We start from the raw sequence: 22363 nt of genomic DNA on the forward strand, positions 1-22363 counted from the left end.
GGCAAAACGTCCAATTTGTTCAAGGCACTTCCAAAGTCTAAGGACGAAGCCATTTTGTTTCTAGCCTCCTCATTTACAATCCAATTGTGTTGGCGCAATTTTTGTTTTGCCACTTGCGGTCTCAGGATTACGGTCTCAAGAGAAATGTCGGCATTATGTAAAATGCTAACCAGCTTGGCCTTCCACTTGTTAATCAAACCAGCAGAAGGGTGCTCTGAGACTGACTGCAAAATTTCGTATGGTATTGTGGCATGAATCAGCAGAATTTTTCTCAGAGTGGAGATGGATTTCCACAGGACTGTACCGTAGAGTGACTCAGTACATAATTCGTAACGTATCGCTGTCATTGACAAGTGTTTTGGCAGCCTTAGGACTTTCCGCCAAAAGTTTCCCTCTAGCTTATTCCACAAATCCTGAGGTATGTTCCAGCCTGATTCACTTCCAAAGGTTATCGCTGGCGTCACTTTTTGTAGGTAGAATGTTATAATTGGCTTGAAGGAAAATTTGCCATATGCCGCGTGCAGTTTGGCCCCTTGCAGTGCAAACATTTGCATACGGGCCACCAGATCTTGTGTCCAATCCCACTCATGAATCGAATTGTTAAATTGCACGCCTAGATATCTTATGCTATTTGATATTTCCAGTTGTTTATCCATTATTTGCCAGCAAAATTTATGAAGGCGTGCTTTCGAACCACATCCAATCACTATTATCTTCAACTTGTTGGAGTTGATTAGTAGGTCATTTTGCAGGCAGTCATTTTGAAACGCATTCAATAGTCTCTGGAGCCCAATTGGAGTGTCATCAGCGTAAATGACCCAGCTTATTTGTTGGCCGTTTACTAATGGCGGAAAAATCCTTTGATCCTTAAATACCAGAGATAAGTCTGATATGAAAAGTTTGAAGAGTAAAGCAGCAAGCAGGCAACCTTGCTTCACACCTCTTTTTGTGACTATTTCGTCTGACAAGTCACCCTGCTGATTTAACCTTACTCTAAAGGACGTCTTTGAGTGGAGAGCAATCAAAGGCTCCAATAAATCTTTTGGACAATTCCAGTCGTTTAGTTTTTTCCAAAGGAGGTTACGATTTATGCTGTCAAATGCCTGACTCAAATCTATAAAGGCAAAATACAGCATTTTCTTTCTCTTCAGGGCATCAAGTTTTAAACAGTATAGGAGGACCAGATTTAGTTCAACTCCTACTCCTTTGGTAAACCCTGTTTGCCTGGGATCGCACACGGCAGCCTCAGTTGCCCAATTAGATAACCGTTTTTGCAGGAAGGCACCAAAGACCTTACCGATTGTGTCCAAAAGGGCAATCGGGCGATAGTTGTTAGGATCGTCCCGATTGCCCTTTTTTGAATATTGGGACCACCACTGCTCTTAACCAAGACTCCGGCAGAACTTTTTCGTGCGAGATTCGTTCAAACAAGGAACTCATCATATTGGCCCAGAGGGTTTTGTGAGATTTTAACATCACGTTTGAAATACCATCAGGGCCTGCAGCTCTGGATGCCTTTAACTTCGAGATTGCCCATTCAATGTCTTCTGCGGAATCAGCTACATTCCACCTTGTAGAAGATATTAATAGCGAGGGTATAGCGATGCACTTGCAATCATCGAAAACAGCGGAAAAGTGAGGGACCCAGCTGGCTCCATTCACTCCATTCGCCATTGAATAAGTTTTATTCAAGCAGCCATTATTGATTATCTCCCAAATGTGTCTACTGTCCTTCATAATAATCAATTTTAACATCTGTTCAGCTTAAGACTGCAATCGCATGGTATTGAAGGATTTAATCCAGTTGCGATATTTCTGGCGTCTAGATTTTATTTTGATGGTAGATTTTCTTGGATCTACTTTTTTCAGGTGCCTTATACGTCCCGTAGCTTTTTCTTTTCCTGGCTTATTGCTGTATTGAAAGGATGTTTTAGTTCACTTGCAGAACCTTTATGGATTGCATTCCTCCCTTTAAGGTAGTGTATTAACAAGAGGTCATTTATCCTTGAGGTTATTGAAGGCGCTTTTTCCAGGTTGTTTATTAACATTAGCAACTGAGGTGTACTCATTTGCAGCCTGTTTGCTCTGTTATTTATTGTTATATTCGCAAGATACTTCATTGGGACAGATTTTGTGGTTTTTTCCCAACTTAGCAGCATTGCACTATGGTCACTCTTATCCGTCTTTTTTATTTCGAATGACAAGATTGTTGCTAGAAGATTTTTAGACACCCAAATATAATCAAGCGTCTTTTTGCACACGCCACTTATCCAAGTAAAGCCAGGTGGAATATCGCCACGGGTCGCTCCGTTCAGCATTATGCACTCTCTTAATGCCATTTCGTTTTTCCATCTGACACCTCGATCCTGCAGATTACCATTGAACATACTGCCATCTTCCTTGCATTCAGATGTTGGCCTATTTAACCAGGCATAGTTGAAGTCACCACATATTATGATTTCCGGATCATCATCTGCTAGGAGACACTTGTCAATTTCCACCAATACAGCCCCAAATGAATTTTGCTTGCGATATCATTGCAGTATTCCAATATATATTGACAATCAATAGTACTTTGTTCCTAAGTGGATAAGATTGTTTAATCTGAATTTTTGTTGCTTGTACAAACATATTCAGGTTATCAGAAGATATCATCATCCAATCATTATTGTTCTTGATCATTGTAATCAAGCCAGCGAAAGGACGGCCGAAAAGGTTTTTTCCAGCAGGATTCAGAAGGACAGTGTACCCATCACAACCAGGGCACTCTCGCAACCATGTTTCTTGTAAGCATATGATTGACAAATCCATCGGAAATTGCCACTTTCCGTCAAACAAATGTTTAAAGCCGCGAGTATTCCAGGATAGCAGCTGGTAATTTTCTTCGCTGCTATCCACTCTTAGCTAATAATCTTGTTGTTTTGCTGTTTTTATGCAAGGTGAATATTTAATGCTCATGTGGTCCCACAGAACTTTCCTTCTTTTTTCATTTTCCGTTTGTTCCACTGATGATTGGTGTAGACTGACCTCGTCACCAGCATCAACATTTAGTATTTCGAAGCCGAAAAACAGGAAATCATCCACGGCATCCAGTATGGCCACCTTGAGGGCACTAGAGTGTAGGTGTAGATTTACCCAGTCCGAGAAATCCTCAGACATGTATTCGACAACCGCGATGTCTTCTGATCTTATAGCACGCAGCGTTGGTATACACTGAAGCAGATTCAAAATGTTCCTTCTGTTTAGATTTACCTCCTTCTGTTCTGGCAGAGCATTTTTGATTTGGATTTTCCATAGGCTTTTTCGAGTTCTGTCAGGTCGATTTTTGTTAGACCTGTCTGATCTTTTGTCAAGTTTTTCGAATTGTGCAATTGTCATTTTTGGATTTCATTTTCCCGTCAGGGGATTAGGGAGGGCATCCGCCCCTCTTTTAATTACATTCAACTCTGAGCTGTCTTCGTTGGCAATTGGTATGAGAGGAGCTTTTGCGGGTATCTTGGGGACCTGCACAGCAAGACTAGATGAGGTCACTAGTGACTTGCTTGGCCGCTTCCTGAGATGTTTGCCAGTTCTTTCAGCAATTGACCTTGGTACTACAACAGTGTCAACACTCTCGTTGGTGTCATCATCGTCTATCGAGTAGGTTGAGTACTCACATAACTCCAAGGAAGCATCAGAACTTGAATCATTATCATTACTGGAGGCGATTCTAGCTCTTTTGGCATTTGGCTGAGATGGTAACTTTTTCACCAGAGCCGGTTTGGGTTTTGATTGCCCCTCCAATCCTTTCTCCGGCTGCTTAAATAGAGACAGAGCTGGTGGAGTTGATAAGTTTCGAATAAATTTGTTCCTACAAGATGTACGGGCACGTTTGGCTGCTTGTTTCTGAGATGTATGAGTACGAGAACCTTTTGTGCCGCAAGACTTTTTTTGCTGGGTTTGCTTTTCGCTCACCTTTGTCAGTACTGTGGGTGGTTTGAAAATCCCAAAGGAGAGTTTTTCCGTTACGTTCCTTTGGTCTTGTGCTTCAGTGCCTTTTTCTACCTGAGTCACCACATCAAGCATGGCTGGCGGGGCAACACCATTGGCAAAAGTGTCTATATGAGCTTGCTGCGGCATATGCGTAATATCCCCATCAGGCAGTACACCGTCGTTTTTGACGCACACCACCAAACTCTTTGCCTGCCCACAAGGGGTCCCTTTTATTTTACAGTGTGAACATCCCACATTGGTACTGCATGCAGTGCCACCCAAGGTCGACAGGTCCTTCTGTAAAGCCTGGCCGGCCTCCAAGGGTTGATCCTTCATCAGGTTGGTTTGACAGCGTGGAGCATGAGGATAATCACAGACTGAACTCCTGGCTGTGGAGGTATTGTGTCGCATCCACTTTGTGCCCTCAATTACTGCGTCCATTAAAGTGAAATTCTCACTGTGTGACTGGCGCGCTAAGTCACTTAATCTTGTTTGCCATTTTAAGGAGTTTTCCGCTTCAGTGTCCAATCTAGCGGCTATAACATTCGAGAAACTTTCTAAACTTTTCACTTTTTCATTGATGTCCGCTAGCAAGGTCATTTGATCGGTAATGGCATCATGTATAGATTCGTAAAGCTTCATGAATGGAAGTAAAGCGACTGATGTTGCAGCTAATACGTTGTTATGTATTTGGATTCCGGCCGCAGTAGATATGGAGCTTTTAGACGGTTGGTCAGTTTTGATCATCTCAGGGACAGTTTTTATCGTCCTAGAAGATGTAGTACTCTTCTTATTCAAGTCGTCCACGGGTAGCATACACGTTACAGCTCTTTTTTCTGCATCGTCTGTACCAGATACCTCAGGGTTTTCATGTAATGATTGATGGAAGGAGTCGTTTGAACTAGACAGTAACGAAGTATCAGATCTTTCAGTGCAGTTGTGTGTTTCGCTCACAGAACGACTTTTTTTCTGAAAATGAGACTTGCTTTTCCTTATGGACTGATTTTTCAAGAAACTGATATTCAGACGTTCATATGTAGCTAGAGAGTCTGCTTTCAAACGAGCAATCAGACGAGCTTCACAAGCCGAAAGATCAATAGAATTTTGCTTTGTTACTGGCACAGATACTAGAAACGATTCTGAAGGAGCCCCCACACCAGATTCCGTGTTCCAATCTGAGTGCTTACGATTGTCATTTGAGGGGCTATGTGCAACGCAGGTATTCTCACCTTCAGTAGAGGGCAAGAAAAGCGGGGGTGCGTCAGCCTTTCTAGACTTTTCGGCGGGAAAGAAATTTCCCAGTGACGATTTTGCCCGAACCGCTTCCTGCGGTAAAACAATTGGTAGATTGATTCCCATCGGGTCTGAGTCAGTTATTTCAAATGGAGATGTCTGCACAACATACACTGATGGAGAAAAAGCCTGGGACGATTCCACAATGCTAAGATCGGAGGTTGGCCTTGGAGTACATGTATTGCTAAGACAATCAGTCAGCTTTCTCAGGGGGGCCAACGATGTTTGTGCCAGTGTGGCTAATGATGGCACCAAGCCTTTGCCCAAGCAAGTAACCACCTCCAATCCGCTCTCAATGGCATACTCGATTAGATCTGCATGGGATTTTAACTCCACCGGGTGAGCTGGGCTTACCTCCTTTGCGAGACTTGAAATCGCTTTTCTTCTGTAGATCAAGGATTTCTGGCGAGTCTGAGGGCCATCCTTCGTCGTCATCATCATTTCAATCACAATTTCTTACACTCCCAGCACTTCAAGGATGATGTCCAAAAGCTGAAAGAACTGTGACCATGCTCCTCCACCGCTGAACAGCCTCACAACAGCCGGTGGACTTTACTCCAAAGGGCTTCACGCCGCAAGGGTACACTCGCCCTGATTTTGATGGCAGGCAGTGTCACGTGAGCAGTCACGTGTGCGGCACGAAGCTCCTCCCCCTCCAGGAAATGAGAGTCGATGAAGCGCGAGTCAAGGAAACTCCCAGCGCTATTCTCTCAGTGCCAGCGTAGGTACAAATGTTTACTTCCTTTTTGGAACAGGTGCTCTGTAAGGAGAGAGTTTGCGCCGCTCTGCTGCACTCGCCCTGATTTTGATGGCAGGCAGTGTCACGTGAGCAGTCACGTGTGCGGCACGAAGCTCCTCCCCCTCCAGGAAAAGAGAGTCGATGAAGCGCGAGTCAAGGAAACTCCCAGCGCTATTCTCTCAGTGCCAGCGTAGGTACAAATGTTTACTTCCTTTTTGGAACAGGTGCTCTGTAAGGAGAGAGTCTGTACTATGGCTGGATAACTCTCAGGCCTGCTACTGAAATCTGGAAAAGCGTCGGTCAAGTGTTCCCCTAAAACACGATTCCTGACCCTTCTACTTGGCGTTTGCACCTTCAACACCAGTCACCTGTCAATGGCAGCCACCATTAAACCGTGTACAGTACTTCTCAAAGCCGTCTCAATGAACCATTAAACCCCACTGCACTTTATGCTAGCACTGCCCCCCCTGTCCATGCAGACTTAAATATGTAAAACAGACTATCAAGGCCTGTATATACACGCATCACAGACCACAGGTCATGCATCCGGTGTAAAAATGCCACAGCTCCACTGGTGGCTTATTACACTGAGGTTGTACACTCAGCGAATGACCTATGATGGTGGATTTTAGAAACTGCTAGAAACTCCCCTAATTCTACGCGAGCACTGGCTCTTAAGGAAACCAAGTGGATCTATCAGTTGGATTGGTAACCTCCTTCCACTCCATTTTGTCAACAGGGGTCCAGTTTGGCTGCTGGTTGGTTACTTTAGCGACCAGCTTGACTGCCAAGCTACACAGATATCACACAGGTCTAGTGTGTAGACATCTAGATTAGTCTCTGTGCCTTGTGAACTAGAGCCGTCGGCTGAAACATCCCTAATGTCTCCTAGTCCTTCTAGTCCTTGTAGGCTGCTGCCTTCTGTTTACTTCTAGACCAATTGAGTTCCCCTATAGGCTATCACCTGCATTTTCGGCAATGGTCTTTGGATTAGGGGTTTTAGGATGCATTCCTACATTTTGTCAACCTTGTTCCTTGTGATGAGGCTGGGAGGCATTATTAAGCTTTAGTCTACAAGGTAGCCTGGCCACTTTTAGACCGGCACTAGAAGTGACAGACTTAGGATTTAAGACCTTATTAAATTTGTCTTCACACAGTTAGCACTAAGCATGGCAGTTTGCACCTCAGTCCATTCTAAGATGGCGCATTCGGCGGCACATAGGCTTTAGAATTAATTCAGATTCCACCCATGTGGCTCGAGTCACGTGATTCTACTCTTGAATAGGTCACAGGGGCTCCCTTCCCAAGGCTGCTGTCATCCTGCCCAAGAGGTTGGGAAGAGTATACACTGGCTGGATAAGGTAAACATTTACTCGAGATTATTCATTTTCTTTTTTTAAATGTTGCCACCCTTCTGTTGTAGCATTTATCATGCCCTTCACCTCCTTCCTTCCACAGCCAAGATTACTAGACGATTAGTTCTTTCGGCCAAACAACACGCGATTCTCTCCATGTGCGCAGCGCAGCAAGAAGCCATGGAACCAGTATGGTTAGGCTTCCCAACGCTTCTCTCTGTCAGATACGCCTACACCTGGCAAGACTAGGTGGTCTGCACCTCTACACACAACCCCTCCTGCTATCTTCAAACTGAGAGCGGTATGTGCCTGTTTTCATTTTTAGAACCCCTGTTACTCTCGGTCACTTCGTGTATATAAATTCCTTGGGATAAGACGGGGTTCTCGCTCTAGCCTCGAGTTATTGCCTTCCCCTTGGCTGACTTTGCATGGTTGTATTTCTTTATATTTTTCAGCAACAGTGGATGTGTGTTCAACTGTTTCTGCTCTCTACATTCGGACAACCATCTGGTCTGGATACAGGTTCTACATTTTTTGTGAATCAAGGTATCTATCCATAATTGAATTTTACATTTGACAGGCCGTGCTTGGCCTTTTTATGCCTTCCTGATTCATGTTGGATGCATGCACTGTGACTCATCTTCCTGTCTGTTTCAGTTTGACACCTTTTGGAAACAGCTTCCTTAATTGTGATTTACAGACCCCACTTGGGTGAATTGTGGCTAGGGCTCTGCAGTTACAAACTGAAGATAGAATCAGACTTGGTCCTCCTGTCCTTCTTGCCAAGAATCCAGGCTTAGCTGTCCTGGTGAGTTGTCATTACTTCTATTTTTAGCCAAATTGATTCATGCCTCTTTGGGTTGGTTTGATCTGGCTATGCACATGGTGTTGGAACTTGGTGCTTATAAATATAACCACTTGCAATTTCTTCTTTCTCAGTGGTGATCTGTATCTAGGGTGAAGGGACTTGGTATTCCTTTTTGATATGGTGTGCACACATAGAGGTATATGTGTTTGGTAATGGTTCATGTTAGGATGTTGCAACCTTCTACCAAAGCTGTGTACATTGGTCATTTTAATTGGTTTTATTGATTTTCACATCTACAGGGTCCTCTACTTTCCTGGTCCTGATGAAGGCAGAACATAATTCAAACCACCAAAATATTTTAATGTACTTTCCATCTGATTTTTGTTTACATACATAATTGTGGGTGGATTCTATCCTACTGCTGATCACAACTATGTATTACAGTCATTTGAATATGTGATGTTAAGGTGCATTACTTTACATAGACGTTTGAGGTGTATTTTCTTTCCACTTCACCGTTAGATAGATATAGATTAGGTGCCATATGCCCTCTGGCTTCCAGGAAGGGCCTTCATAAATGACTAGGGTTTGGATTGAAGTCTATGGGTGACTTCAGACATCTAATATTTCATGCTTGGATGTCCCCCGCCATTCAATTTTTTGTTTGATTGATTGAATTGGAATCTTTGTTCTTTATGTTTATGTACATTCATTATGACTTTTGTATTTTGGATGGCTTATTTCACTGTTGATGTACACGTGTTGCTTTGAATTTCTCTATAGGCAGCACTGTTTTAAGAAAAGGGAAACACATTTTGTACAGTTGTTAAATACATTTCATATTTAATATCACTTTATTGTTAGTTTTTCGTTTTATAATATGAAGATGTATTTATTACTTCTTCTTCGCAGAGTTGACTAAACCAATGAATGTCAATCCTTTCAGTCTATTATAGAGATTTGCCTCAGTGGCTATAAATAATGCCTGATGGGAACACGTTTCCTCTGTGTTTAGATCTACTTTTTCTCCAGTTCCCATCAGACATGGAGATAACCCTTGTATGATTACGAGCACTGTCCCCTCTGTCATGTTTTTGAATTTAACATAGTTATTAATGTAAGTTATTATAATAAACATATATGTTATTGGCACACACACATAATACACCCTCACAATACAAGGAATGTTGTCTGAGGGAGCAACCTCTGGGGGTTTTTGTATTCTCATTAACATTCTAAGCTTAAATGTGCACATTGCTTACTAGTCACTGATTATGCTTCTGTTGATTTTTTGACACTTGCAGTGTGGTACTATATGCAGATTGCCTTTGCACAAAACTGTACATCTTAAAACAAGAAATAATAACTATATATAAATACAAAACACACAACTCTTAGCAGTGTCTATTTTATATGATGATCAAATAATTTTGATAAGAGTGGATCAAACAATGCGCCTAGTTGATTCAGGGGGTTCATCTAGTTGACTAGAGGTTCACCAGGACTGAACCCTGGTACCCAATCAATTGCGTTCACAGAGGCAGTTGCTTAACCTCAGATCCACCAAGTGCCTGATGCCTATGTACTTAAAAGGACATCTACATCACACTCTCCTCCACCTCACACTTCTTGGCCAGGATGTGCAGGTTCTTTGACCTCATTTGACTGCAAGGAGCCCCTCCGGCTATTGTAATTATTAAAAGTATCTTGCCATGTATGAAATATAAATTGGACCGAAATAGTGAGAAGATGTCATGCCTGCTGGTCTCCGTTCTCCTACCCTCACTACTGTCAGGGGCCATGCCGGTTCACAAACAGCACAACTGCCACCTGCTCATAAAACGGCTTATAGAATGGCTGCCAGGCCGTTCTATAAGCGGTGGAGATTTTTAGGCAGGTGCCATGGTGACTGTGCAGTAGCGCTCAGTTAGGCCGCTTGGTAACTATGAGCTCTCGTGTAACGTGTGATCAGGAAGCTATTTAAACTTTATGAGGCGGAGATCCGGTGCTTCTGATTATTGTAATTATACTGAAGCTTATCCGTTACCCACTTCCTTGCGAACCTCCTTGTTCAATTCTTTTCGCAATTGACACTGGTTGAACGGCCTGGTTTGAATTCCGCTCTGCCCGTGTTACCTTCTTCCCTACTACGACTTGCCTGGTCATCGCATTCTGGAGTGTTACATGCCCACGACTGCACCAGCTTTTCTTCATGGATACGTTGCCTGCTCATGCACCCGTTATTCTCTTGCGGTTTTGGTACCTCGCTTCCATGTCGGGATTGCCATACATTTTTGTGCATCTCGCACGTCTCCAGCCTTACATCCCACTCCGGGGCTCCCCTGGAATTCTAGGCTGAATTCCTTTCACGTGTTGCAAGCCTCTATTTCCTGAGCTACACAGAACATTCAGTTTCTCATCTAGTGAATTCCTCCAGTGAACCACTAGTTATTGTCATGATTCCTGCCCCTCATGTCCCCAGCCCTCCAAGATGTCAGGCTGGAGCCAGGCCACGGTCACCTACATGGCCCTCAAGGGCCTCTCCATCCCTCCAAAGACCCACTTGGAGTCAGACTTGGCGCTTGTGGCACCAGACTCACTCACTCCCATAGGATAACATTGGGGATTGGACTTGTAGTGCATTGATGGGGACAAGATGGATGCCCCCACATATTTCGATTCCCAGAACTGCATGTGCAGTCTAGTCTTTTGGGTGTGGTTCAGCCCAGAGACACCTAGGATACCCAGAGACTATTTAAGCCATGCCCAGGCTGAGAAATATGCTTTGCGTTTTCTGCACCTGCAGCGTGACACTCACCGTGTTCGGATCGGTCTCCAGTAGGCCTGCATCTTTCTTCTGCGCTCAGCTCCTGCAAGAACAAGAACACTGTTAGGAACAGCATTACCTTGCGGCGCTCCTGCCCATCATTCATCGCTCCTTCTGTTCTGCGGGCATCTTCAGCGGTGTCATTCCCATCCCGGCACGCCGCTTCCTAAGGAAAAGGGAAAAGAACAGAAAAAAAGCATTAGTAAGCATTCAGCAAATCTTTGCTTATTTTTAAAGACTGTAGGAGCTTCAAACGCTTACCTGAATCCCAGCCTCTCTGGGGGAACACTGTCCCCGGAACTTCTAATCCATCGGCAAGAGGGAAAAGACACTCCAGGTTAGCGTGGAAACATCTAGAGGCGCTGCATACCGTGCTGACTCACCACATCTCTTCTTCATAACCGGCATCCATGCTGAAAAACGTTGCAGCACCTAAAAGACACAGAAAAAGAACTCAGTTCAATAAAACTATGAAAGGGTTGCATCACACATCGCGCTCTCACTCACCTTCAGTGCTACTCATCTCAGCAGCACGTCACCATCCCCAGATGCCGGCCATCATCTAAGGAAGGAAAGGAATGAAGTTAGAGATCTGTTCAAAAGACTCATTATACTTACCTGTCGGACTCTTGCCAGTGAAGTATCTAGGCAGCAACGAGCCCGCATCAATGAACGTGCCCCTGCGCTGAAAGCAGGACGGAGAGCAGACTTTCCATGAAAACAAGGTGAGCTGTGGATCAAAGGGAAGGGTTGGACCCCTGGGAAGAAGGGGTTCAAGCACACAGAGACAATAGGGAGTTAAACTCTACCAATCCTGTGTTTCATGCCCAGTCTCCAGTCGAGTAGACTCCAGGGAAGGGTTCGAGGTCGTAAGAGGTCAGAACAGGCTGAGTGACGTCCCTGTGGATACAAGGTGAGCGTTACAGTTATACCACGAATAACACTCCTATCCCATATCCTACTGTCCACTATTCCACTGATATTTGTTATTCAGTGCAAAGTACTTATGAACGCTCTGCAGCTTATCAACCAGTGCACCAACCCGACTGTAGTGCATCCGTTGTGCTGTACAGGGTTTAGTCCCTTACTAACCTTCCCTTAATTCCTCATTTTTTTTCAATTCCATCTTCTGCACCCTGGACCATCTACTGGACTGCGCACAAGCACCATTACAGGGGAGTCAAGAAGGAGGTACTACACCGCTACTTAGGACGCTTAGGATCTTAAGCCCAGGTCAGTCTAGTTTTATTCTCAAGGTCTTCTTACAATTCCTTATGGGTACTGTCTGAATTATACTCTTCTTTACAGCCTGGTCTGTTCATGTACTTATGGATCTTGTGCCCTTTCAAATGATTAGCTTCTCTAGCTCTTTTGTTATTAGCAGCTAGTGGGGTGTATCATTGGGAAGGTCTGTTATTGATTACAAGGCGTAAGGTCTTCCTACATAGTGACCCATCTTTCATCAGGGCCTGAGAAGTAATGGATATTCCTGACAGTATCAACCTTCTCTCTGTTAAGCCCTTTGCATTATGTTGCTCTAAGAGTTGTGCCTTGATTGTGACAGAAGATGTGTTGATGAGATGGCCTTTTGGCAGTTAGAAATGCTGATATGTACAAATGTCGATCTGAAGTACGTAGGTAGTAAGCCTTGTTCACCCACATCAAGACAGGGAGACCTCAGTCAAACTGTCTTTTGTTCCAGCAATTTTTGACTATGGCTTCTTCAACCCTTTGAGAGCTTCTGGGTGACCTTAGGATCAATATATATGTCCTAAAAAAAGTGGTACTGTTTTGCCCTTAGGCATACATTATATTTTAATTGGGAATAATTGAATTACCAGCACTCTCGGCAGCCCACGTGATGGTGAGCACTCAATGGCCCTCATTACGACCCTGGCGGAAAGTGACTGACCGGACCGCCACAGCGTAAATAGCGTTTCCACCATTGCAAGAAGGAGCAAAGTGCGGCCCATTCCGACCCATCGGGCACGAGCACCACGGCATGGCGGAAGTGCAAAGTCCGCGATGGCGGAAATGAACCCAAAACGGCCCACACCGCCGCCGTACGGCGCCCTAGGTGCAATACCGCCACCCATCACAGCGGACACCGCAGTGTGCGCCTACCGTAAAGTACGGTGACCGGAAATATATGGAAACGGAAGTTAAAACACGGGCCCGGAACGGGAAACAACCCGCCGTACACCTATAAAACCACTAAAACCACACAACCACTAAAATCACTACCCTGAGACACAACCCAACCCGTCATCCACCCTAGCGAAACCAAGAAAAATGGGAAAAGTAGCGAAGAAAGCGTGCGACCGCAAGCGGCAGGTCCACTTCTCCCGTGAGGAACTCACCGTGCTAACAGAGACCCTCCAGGAGAATGCTGCCGTCGTCTTCTCCACGCAAATGACCAGGACGGCACTCGCAAACAAGAAGGCCATATGGGCTCTGGTGGCACAGCGGGTAAGTGCGGTGGGGACCGCACCCCGCACCCCACAGCAATGCCGTAAGCGATGGGACGACCTGCGGATACGCGTCCGCAGCATACTCTCTGCCAACCGCAACATTGCCACAGCCACCGGGGGAGGGTCGGAATCACCCATCAAGCTGACCCCCTGGGAAGAAATCTGTGCCTCCACCATCGGAATGGAGAGCATAGAGGGAGTCGGAGGGATGGAGAAAGGAGTGCAGACATCCGAAGAATCAGGTAGGTGGGCCTAATGAAACAATGCCAAAACCACAAAGTCCATCCATGTGAAGCACCATGTGTCCCCATAGTGCAACAGAAACACATGTCCAGGAGAACGTCCACACACATCGTCCTGATAGCGCACGTTAAAACCCACAATAAATACATAAATAATTAAAAACCCCTAAAACACGCACTACACGTGCAGCAGGCACACCCTAACTGCAGGCTGCCAAACAACTGCACCCTCACTCCACACACAAATGGAAGCACCTCCAAGGCCCCGACCCAAATCACCCCCAGGTACCACCCCAATGCATGTGATACAATGCCATTCCAATTCCCACAGACCCACCAATAACCCTCGCCCTCCTTTACTCCACCACAGGGTCCGATCCAAACGACGAGCTGCAGGACACCCCTACCAGCACACCTGCAAAGAGGGCCAAGACCAACGGCCAAAGACCCTCCACCTCAGCTGCACGCATCAAGACACGGCAGCAGCACAAATCAGGTGGCAGTACAGAGGAGGGAACATCAACAGGCACCCCAGCAGCCAGCATGCCCACAACACCACCACCACAGGTCCCCCCAACGGATGCCACAGAAGGCACTGCCTCCGGTGGCAGCAGCACCATAGGTGACACCCCATTGATGGCAGCATGCTCCGACACAGAAGACGGGGATGTCGAAGTCAGATCCATCCATGACCTGTCCCAATCCCCCTGTCTGTTCCATCCCGTACTACATGAGGATACCACGCAGGGGCACCCACAAGACGACGACTGGCCATCCCCCACAAGCCCTGTGGCAGGGCAACATGAGGACAACAGCCCCTCTGTGACACCCCCGCAAATGGCCATGGCCCAGCAGAGGCAACAGTCCCTCGACCAGTTAATAGTGCAACAGCAGCAACTGGCCACGCTCCTCAAGGACCATGCCGATGAATGTGGGGGCACTAAGGCAGACATAGAAACATCAACTGAGACACTTAGGGCAGAAATGGAGAGAGGTACAGAGACACTAAGGGCACAAATGGAGAGTAGCACCGAGAGCCTGAGAGTCCAAATGGAGAGAAGCACCGAGAGCCTGAGGGGGGAACTGCATGCGACGTCCAAAGACGTATGTGGTGAACTTGCCGCAGTGCGCCGTGTGCTCACTGAGCTCTCGCAAACCCTTAGGGACATGCATGGACGTGAGCAGGCAGAGACATCATCCGTTGCAAGTTCCGTCCAGGGCAGCCCCCAACGTAGATCTGGGAGGAACCTGCGCTCCACAGGCAGGGGTGCCCCTGATACCCGCAGAGGGGGCTTGCAATAGCGACTGCCCACTGACGATGAGCATCTTTGGACACTGGTGTTCGGGGGGGAGGTGGGAGGGTGGAGGGGGTGTGTTGGGCTCACTTGGGTGGCGGGTCGATAGGGTGTACAACATGATATCACATATGCCATAAAAAGTGCACGATCAACCAATGAGATGTGTGGACATTGATCTCTGTGTACTAGGCCATCATAGGCGTACAGTCCATATTGTGCATGTCCCAGACACACACAGTGCCACGAGTCCCGTGTCCATGTATCAGCCACCAGGCGTGAGTGCTAGAAGCATACATCAATGAGATGCTGACGAATGTCACGGGCCCCGGTGCCTCGCAGACTCCTTGAGGTGCTGCCACATCCCCACCCTCATCATGACCATCATCAGGTGCTTGCAGTTCTGCGTCAGGGGGCATGGGCACATTTCTACGTACGCACATGTTGTGGAGCATGACACATGCCATCACCATCTTTGCAACCTTCTCATGGCGGTACAGGAGTGCCCCGCCAGACCTGCTGAGGCAGCGGAAACGACCCTTCAGTAGGCCGAATGCCTGTTCAATGACTACACGGGTACGTGAGTGGGCATGGTTGTAGTCCTCCTCATGCTGGTCCCGTGGGTTCCGGACTGGTGTGAGGAGCCATCTCTTCAGTGGATATCCAGCATCACCTGTATGTGGACGAGAAACGTATGATGTGGAATGCCATTGCTACGTACGCACACCCCCCCCCCCCTTCCTGCCAGGTCATTGCCGAATCACATACCCCACATTATCATGCATGAAATGAGACTCACCGAGTAGCCAGGATCTGTTCCCTGCGTGTCGCTCCATGTAGCGTGGTATTGTAGAGTTCCTCAAGACCATAGAATCATGGGTTGATCCAGGGAATCGGGCACAACAATGTGTAATGATCCTGTTGGAGTCACACACCATTTGTACATTCAGAGAATGAAATTGTTTTCGGTTGCGGTACTGGGCCTCCATGGCATGTGGGACGACCAATTCCACATGGGTGCAGTCGATGGCACCAATGCAACCCGGTATGCCGGCAAGTGCATGGAATCCCACTTTTGTGTTGGTAATTTCCAGCTCCGAGCGTGGTAGGGAGATGTAGTCGTCTGCGTGCTTCAGGAGGGCATCGAGCACTTGCAATAGTGTCCGTGAGAACAGTGGCTGAGAAATGCCATGCAACTGTCCGACTGTGTGCTGGTAGGTGCCTGTGGCCAGGAAGTGGAGTACAGACACCACCTTCAGTAGGGGTGGGATGGCGGTTGGGCTATCTATCATGCTGACAAGGTCAGCCTGTGTCATGTCCACAATGGCGGTTATGGTGTCCCGGTCCAGACGGTAGAGGGTGTGGATCTGCTCATCAGTGAGGTTGAACGGATGTGCTCGGAGGCGTGGGATTGCGGGCTGCCTGCGTGGTGGTAGTGGCTGTGCTGGCGGCCCTTGCTGGCCCTGCCTTGGCCTCCTCCTCCTCCTGCGTCTCCTCCGTGCGGCCGGTTGTAGTTGGTGTTCGTCTTCTTCTTGGAGTTGGAGTACTTGCAGTGCTATCAGGTCCCCCAGGGCCAACATCGCGAGTCCTGCCGGTAGCATTTCGGTGTGGTTGTGGGAGGAGACTGGCTGTGCAATTTATGTGTTACCAGGCTGAATGGCCTCCACCTGTGGTGATTCATTCCACCTGTGCAAACTGCTCTCCCCTTTGGCCGAGCACGTCCCGCGCACAACGCTGCAATTCGTGGAATGGCATCTTGCTATTGCAATCTTGTATTTGTACCCGATGGCCGTGTAACATTGGTTGATATGTTCATTCTGCTGTGGTCCCATTGTTTCACATACTATCTGTGCAGTCGCGAACAGAGTTGTGAAGGGTCAGTGGAACGTAGTACTCGAGTAACGGTGGGCCCTCATTCATCACTGTACCGAGTTGCAACGACGGGCGGGGCGTCCCATTCGTGGGTGAAGGCAGTTGCCATTTTCACACACAGCCGCACTCGATGGATTAATTAGTGTTTTCAAACGGCCACAGATGCCTCTTCGACGTGATGTTGCAAATGAGGAATTCGAAGGGCGGCGCTTTCGGTTTTCAGCTAGCGGCGAGGAGATGCCCACAGGTCTGACTGCAAATATAACGTTCTATTGTTCAATGTCCTTGGGACAGGGGCCATGGCGAGAATGCTATGATTGATATGAATAGTATGGGATGCGCAATTGCGTAGTGGACGATAAGGCAGGATGTTCCCAAATACATGTTACTTCACTAGACTGGAATTACGTGCTGGGGCACTGTGGATTTTGCAGGCTGCATAACGCACAGACTCAATGGATATTTCTAATGTCATGTGAGTAAATATTCAGGCGTTTTCATTACGGGATGAGGGAATGATGAATGGATGCATGGGCAGGTGATTTGATACAGAGTTTGCCATGTACAGGGCTTCTTGGGATCTGTCCGCCCCCCCTGCGCTATGTGATGCAGGGCTGCCATAGTGGGACCATCGTCTATCTGGCCTTGTTGAGCCCTCCCTGTCTCGACGCGCCTTCAGACACTTGTGTCCATGCACGTTACCAATCCCATCTGAAGGATTCTGTTTTCACAGACGCATGCACAGGTACACTCGTTTGTGATGGTGTTTTCACCTCGATATAGATAGTTATGATTCGCAAGTGGTTTTGGGGTGGTGATGATCCTTTGGAGTGGGCTTGCATGCATATGGCTGTGGATCTAGTGTGATCATTGAAGTGAGTTGTTCGAATGTAGTTCTGATGGCCATTCTATTCTGTTTCTTTTCTTTTGGTTGACAGGTATCTCCTCCCCTTTTGCCACTGCCATCTGTATGCCACTCCTGCAGATGGGTTTTACTCCCGACACCTGCTGCTTCGTGTTAATCAGTGGAGCAGCATTACGATCTTATGGGACGATCGCCAATGGGCCACATGCCCTTACGCAGTACTGGTGGCTCGGAGCAACATTTCGGCCTTTCAGCTGGACTAGTGCCTCCCCATTGGGACGACCCTGCGGTTCTGTGCGCTTCCATGTTGCCTTTTCGTACGTGAATGTGGCTCTGTGTACCATGAGGGAACAGGGCGTCACACAAGTAGTGGCTGGTCATTTCTTGCGGATGCAGCCCACAATGGTGAAATGTGTTTTGGAGTTCATGGCCTGATGGCTGTATGGGCTTGGTGATATTGATGTGCATTAAAATTCTATTCTGATATGGGCCGTGTAGCGTTCTTCTTTGCAAGTGATGTGGCATATTCCTATTTGGGGAGCGATGTATTGTGAGGGGATCTGCATTGGGTTCCAGCTTCGGAGTTTTGTTGCGTGGTCCTGTACTGGGCGCGTTTGCCTACGAAGCCCGTGAGGTCAGGGATGGGGGCTGCCAATATGACAGTTTGAATGTTGTCATGCTCAGGGGCGGGGGACTGGGTTTTGTGTGCCAGATGCCGGTCAGCCAGGTGGACTGGTGGAATGTTGTGATTTTCTGAATATTGCTGGTCACAGGTGCCTGTGTTTGCGTGCGTTTCTTGGTGGGGGACTGTGGTCATGTCCATTGGGATGGCTTCTGTATTCGTGCCATCTGTGCCCTGCAGCTCCCATTGGCCCCTCTTGAGGTTCATTTGTTCGTTGGCATGCATGGGTGACTTGTGCATTTCACTGGTTGCATTGTGGCTTCGTTGCACCTACGGGGAGTTGTACTTTGTGGGCAGGGAGCGGTGTACGGGCAGTCAGTGGGGCCGTTTACGGTTGATTCGCGATGCCGTACTTCTCACCATGGCGGAATGGTGCATTCCGCCATGCTTGATGGCGTTAGGTACATGTCCGCTGGGGTCGGAATTGGCGTACCGTTGCGCCATGGTGGTGTTTACGGTTTGGCATGGCGCACGCGCGCGTGCTTGGTGCAGTTAGCGTTGGCGTTCACTACGGTGTCGCTAATGGCATCGTACTTTGCGGTGACGGGTCATAGTCGCACCGAGCGCTATTCGATGGCGGTATTGCATTTCCGCCATCGTTTTCCGAATTCCGCCAGGGTCGTAATGAGGGCCAATGTGTTAATTAACTTAAATTTTTTCTGTTACCGCCTGTCCAGCTTTCATGGAGTTTGCTTTATCATTCCCTAATTATAAACATCCAGTCCCATAATCTCCTATAACAGGTATAATCAGAGCAGTGCCATTGTACGCAGGCTTATATGAATTTACACTATTGTTAAAGATGCTATTACTTTCAATTGATTATTTATCATACTTAAAATGGTCTCCGATTTAATGTAATCTAAGAAGGATAATCAATTAGCGATTTCTGTGAGTATTCTAATTTCACGTTCTGTAGTTGTGGGCAACATTTTGCATGTTGATCCAGTGTTTCGGCCTTGTTGGGCCTCCTCAGTGAGGTGAAGCTGAACCTCTCTAAGTAATAGTGAACGAGGGGTCTGCGTATGGGTTACAATTGGTTAATTAGTTTAGTTTTACAAAATTGAAAAGGAGTGTGGGAGCCCGTCTACTGAGAATGAACATGTAAAGCACCCTGGCTTAAGGTGTTACAGAAGACAATAAACAACAACATTGCTATGTCGGCATGAGTATACAAAGAAAATAACTGCAATTACCAACATCCCTGAACATTCACTATGGTATGGGGGTCCAATTAGATTTGTACCAAAAGCATTTGGTGAGGTAATGGCTCTTCAGATATTTTGGACTAAAACTCCCATGAACTCCCTTTTCACTATAATGGTTGCACTCACTGTTTGGTCAATTTTTGGAATGAGGGAATTGCCTACCAGAATGAGTGTGGCTCACTGACAGACAGGAAAACAAAAAAGGTTCTCTCTATTGACTTTAATAACCACCAGGTAACAGTGTATGACTCTATGCTAGTATATTTATACCAAGGGAAGTTGGGCCAAGATCTGCAACCTTTCAGCTCTCGCAATGATTTAGATGACACTCCTATCACCATAAGTTTACACACTGTCTGGTCACAGCTGCAGAGTATAGGCATTGCTTCTTAGAGTAAGTGCAACGTGTGGGTCGATGGAGAATCAAAACATTCACATTGATTGGCATTAAGCATCACTGCGTAAATTGCCATGGTGGCATATGCATACCAAGAGCAGTTATGGCAGGGTCTACAAGATGTGTAAGTCTACCATTCTCCTCAAGAGGTAGCATGGAAATGGCTGATGCGAGTTGTAGTAAAACATGTGGTAAAAACTTGCAGCATAAACTCATCACTTACCAGAATGAGTGCAGCTCACAGGCAGAAAAGAAGTCAAAGGAGGACATGTCAGTAATGATGGAAGTTGTACTAAAAATAATTGTGGGTCCAAACGTTATACAGTGAAAATCAATGCCACAAATTAAAGTAGACCACAGTACAGTGCAGTCAGAGCCTCCTCATCCCTACACCAACTTCTCCTTATCCCTAAAATAGTATAATTAAAGATAAAGGACACACACCTACTGTTCTGTCTACAGTACACAATGAATAGTCACATTTGAAGAATAAGGATTTACTAATGAGAATAAGTTTGCCTTGCACTTCCAAAGTAAACATGACTAAAGTATATCTTGTAGCCATTTGCACTAGTAAAACAGTTCAACACATGGCATTTTCAGGCATTATGATTTCACAAAACAGACAGAGCGAGGTGTATCTGTGGTACAAAAAGGGCAACACCTTCTTCACTGTTGTTTACAGTATGACTGTGAATTTCACTATAATTCACCATAACTAAAAATGTCTTGATTTATATGGTTTGGCTGACTGGCCAAAGGAGATATGTCTTCAATTACATGCAACAAATAAATGGCCTTACCAAGAGTGCAACTTATTGCACACCCTTTTAATTGGGTTCAAATGGAACAAACCATAGGCTATACATGATCACAAAATGAGAAAACCAAGCAGTCACACAACAGATTCTGGCACACAAGGCACAAAGCAAAGGAATGAAGACCTTGTCACAATTGAGGTTTTACGCAGCACCCACTATTCTCTCATCATTGAAGCCACAACTGCATATTACTCATCAACTATCTCGGCAACTGCCAACAGGAGTAAACCCACTGCCCTGACTGTACAGAAAGCTGCAATGCAATTAATATATTTTTCATCAACAAGATAGATGACATACGATAAATTATTTATTCCACACACTTAAACTAAACAACACGCTGTCATGAAGCAGCTCAAGGGGACCACCACAACCACCCTTCTGAAAACAGCATATTGTCTCACTCACTAAAAAGCATCTTCGCAAGCACTCTAAAAAGAGGACTAATCTGCTTTCTCCTAAAAAAAACACTTTGGGCCTAGACAATTTAGCAATCTACCGATCAACCAATAGCCTCTCATTCACTGGAAAAATCACTGAGAAGGCAGTTGCAACCAACAAAGTGATCGGATTAACCTTCACAGGCTGCTCTGCAATTACCAATCTAGGTTTAGAACGGAAAGGTAGCACTGAAACAAGCACTGTCTTCTTTATAAATGATGCTCTTCTATTCATGGAACTCATTACCCTTGGTCCTCAGTGGCCTCTATGCTGTATTCAACATGATTGACTTAATTACACTGACTAGTCTACTCATGAACAGAATGTTGTTTTAAGCACAGTTTACAGCTGGTTTGCATCTTACCTCTTGGAAAGGCCTCTTCACATGCAGAGTACTGCAGGGCTCAATATTCTGTCCAATGATCTTTAATCCATACATGATGCACCTGGCCCCTCTTACATCCTCTTAGAGCCTCTGAACACACGGCTGCAGGACTCATCATTGAAAACAAGAAATGCAGGCACATTTCTTCTATCCCATGGGAGATTCACTGGCGTCCCATTCCAGCCACAATACTCTTTAGGAATTTGCCTTACATATATGATGACACTCACTTGCAAACCTGCCTGCCTAGATGCAAAATTCTGTTCACAATCCTTCAGGAGTCAGGCCATTACTAGCGTGGAAACAAAACTGACACAAGCAGAAACAATCATGAACCAATTCTTCTGACCCCTGGAAGACCATCCTTTTTGCCCTGCGGACAGCAGCAATGTGCTTGCAGTTCAGACGGAGCTCAAGGCATTACACTTCAGTCACTACCTAGGTGCCACCTAGGGTCCTGAAGTTCCAGAATCACACTTGAAGTTCTATAATACAAAATGTGCACCTGTTCAGGCTGGCAGAACAATAATGCTGCTGTGAAGTGGCCGTGGTGTGAGTGGGACGAAATCATGCAGGTGGTTATCACGCTGGGTGGTGGAGCTGTCAGACACAATGAATGTGAGTCGTATAAAGCTGGTAGGCATGAACAGCCATTAGTTAGGCAATGTACTGTAACAATGAGATTCAAAC

Source organism: Ambystoma mexicanum, chromosome 13 (assembly GCF_040938575.1).
Source record: "Ambystoma mexicanum isolate Mex_15411 chromosome 13, UKY_AmexF1_1, whole genome shotgun sequence".
Taxonomy (NCBI): Eukaryota; Metazoa; Chordata; class Amphibia; order Caudata; family Ambystomatidae; genus Ambystoma; species Ambystoma mexicanum.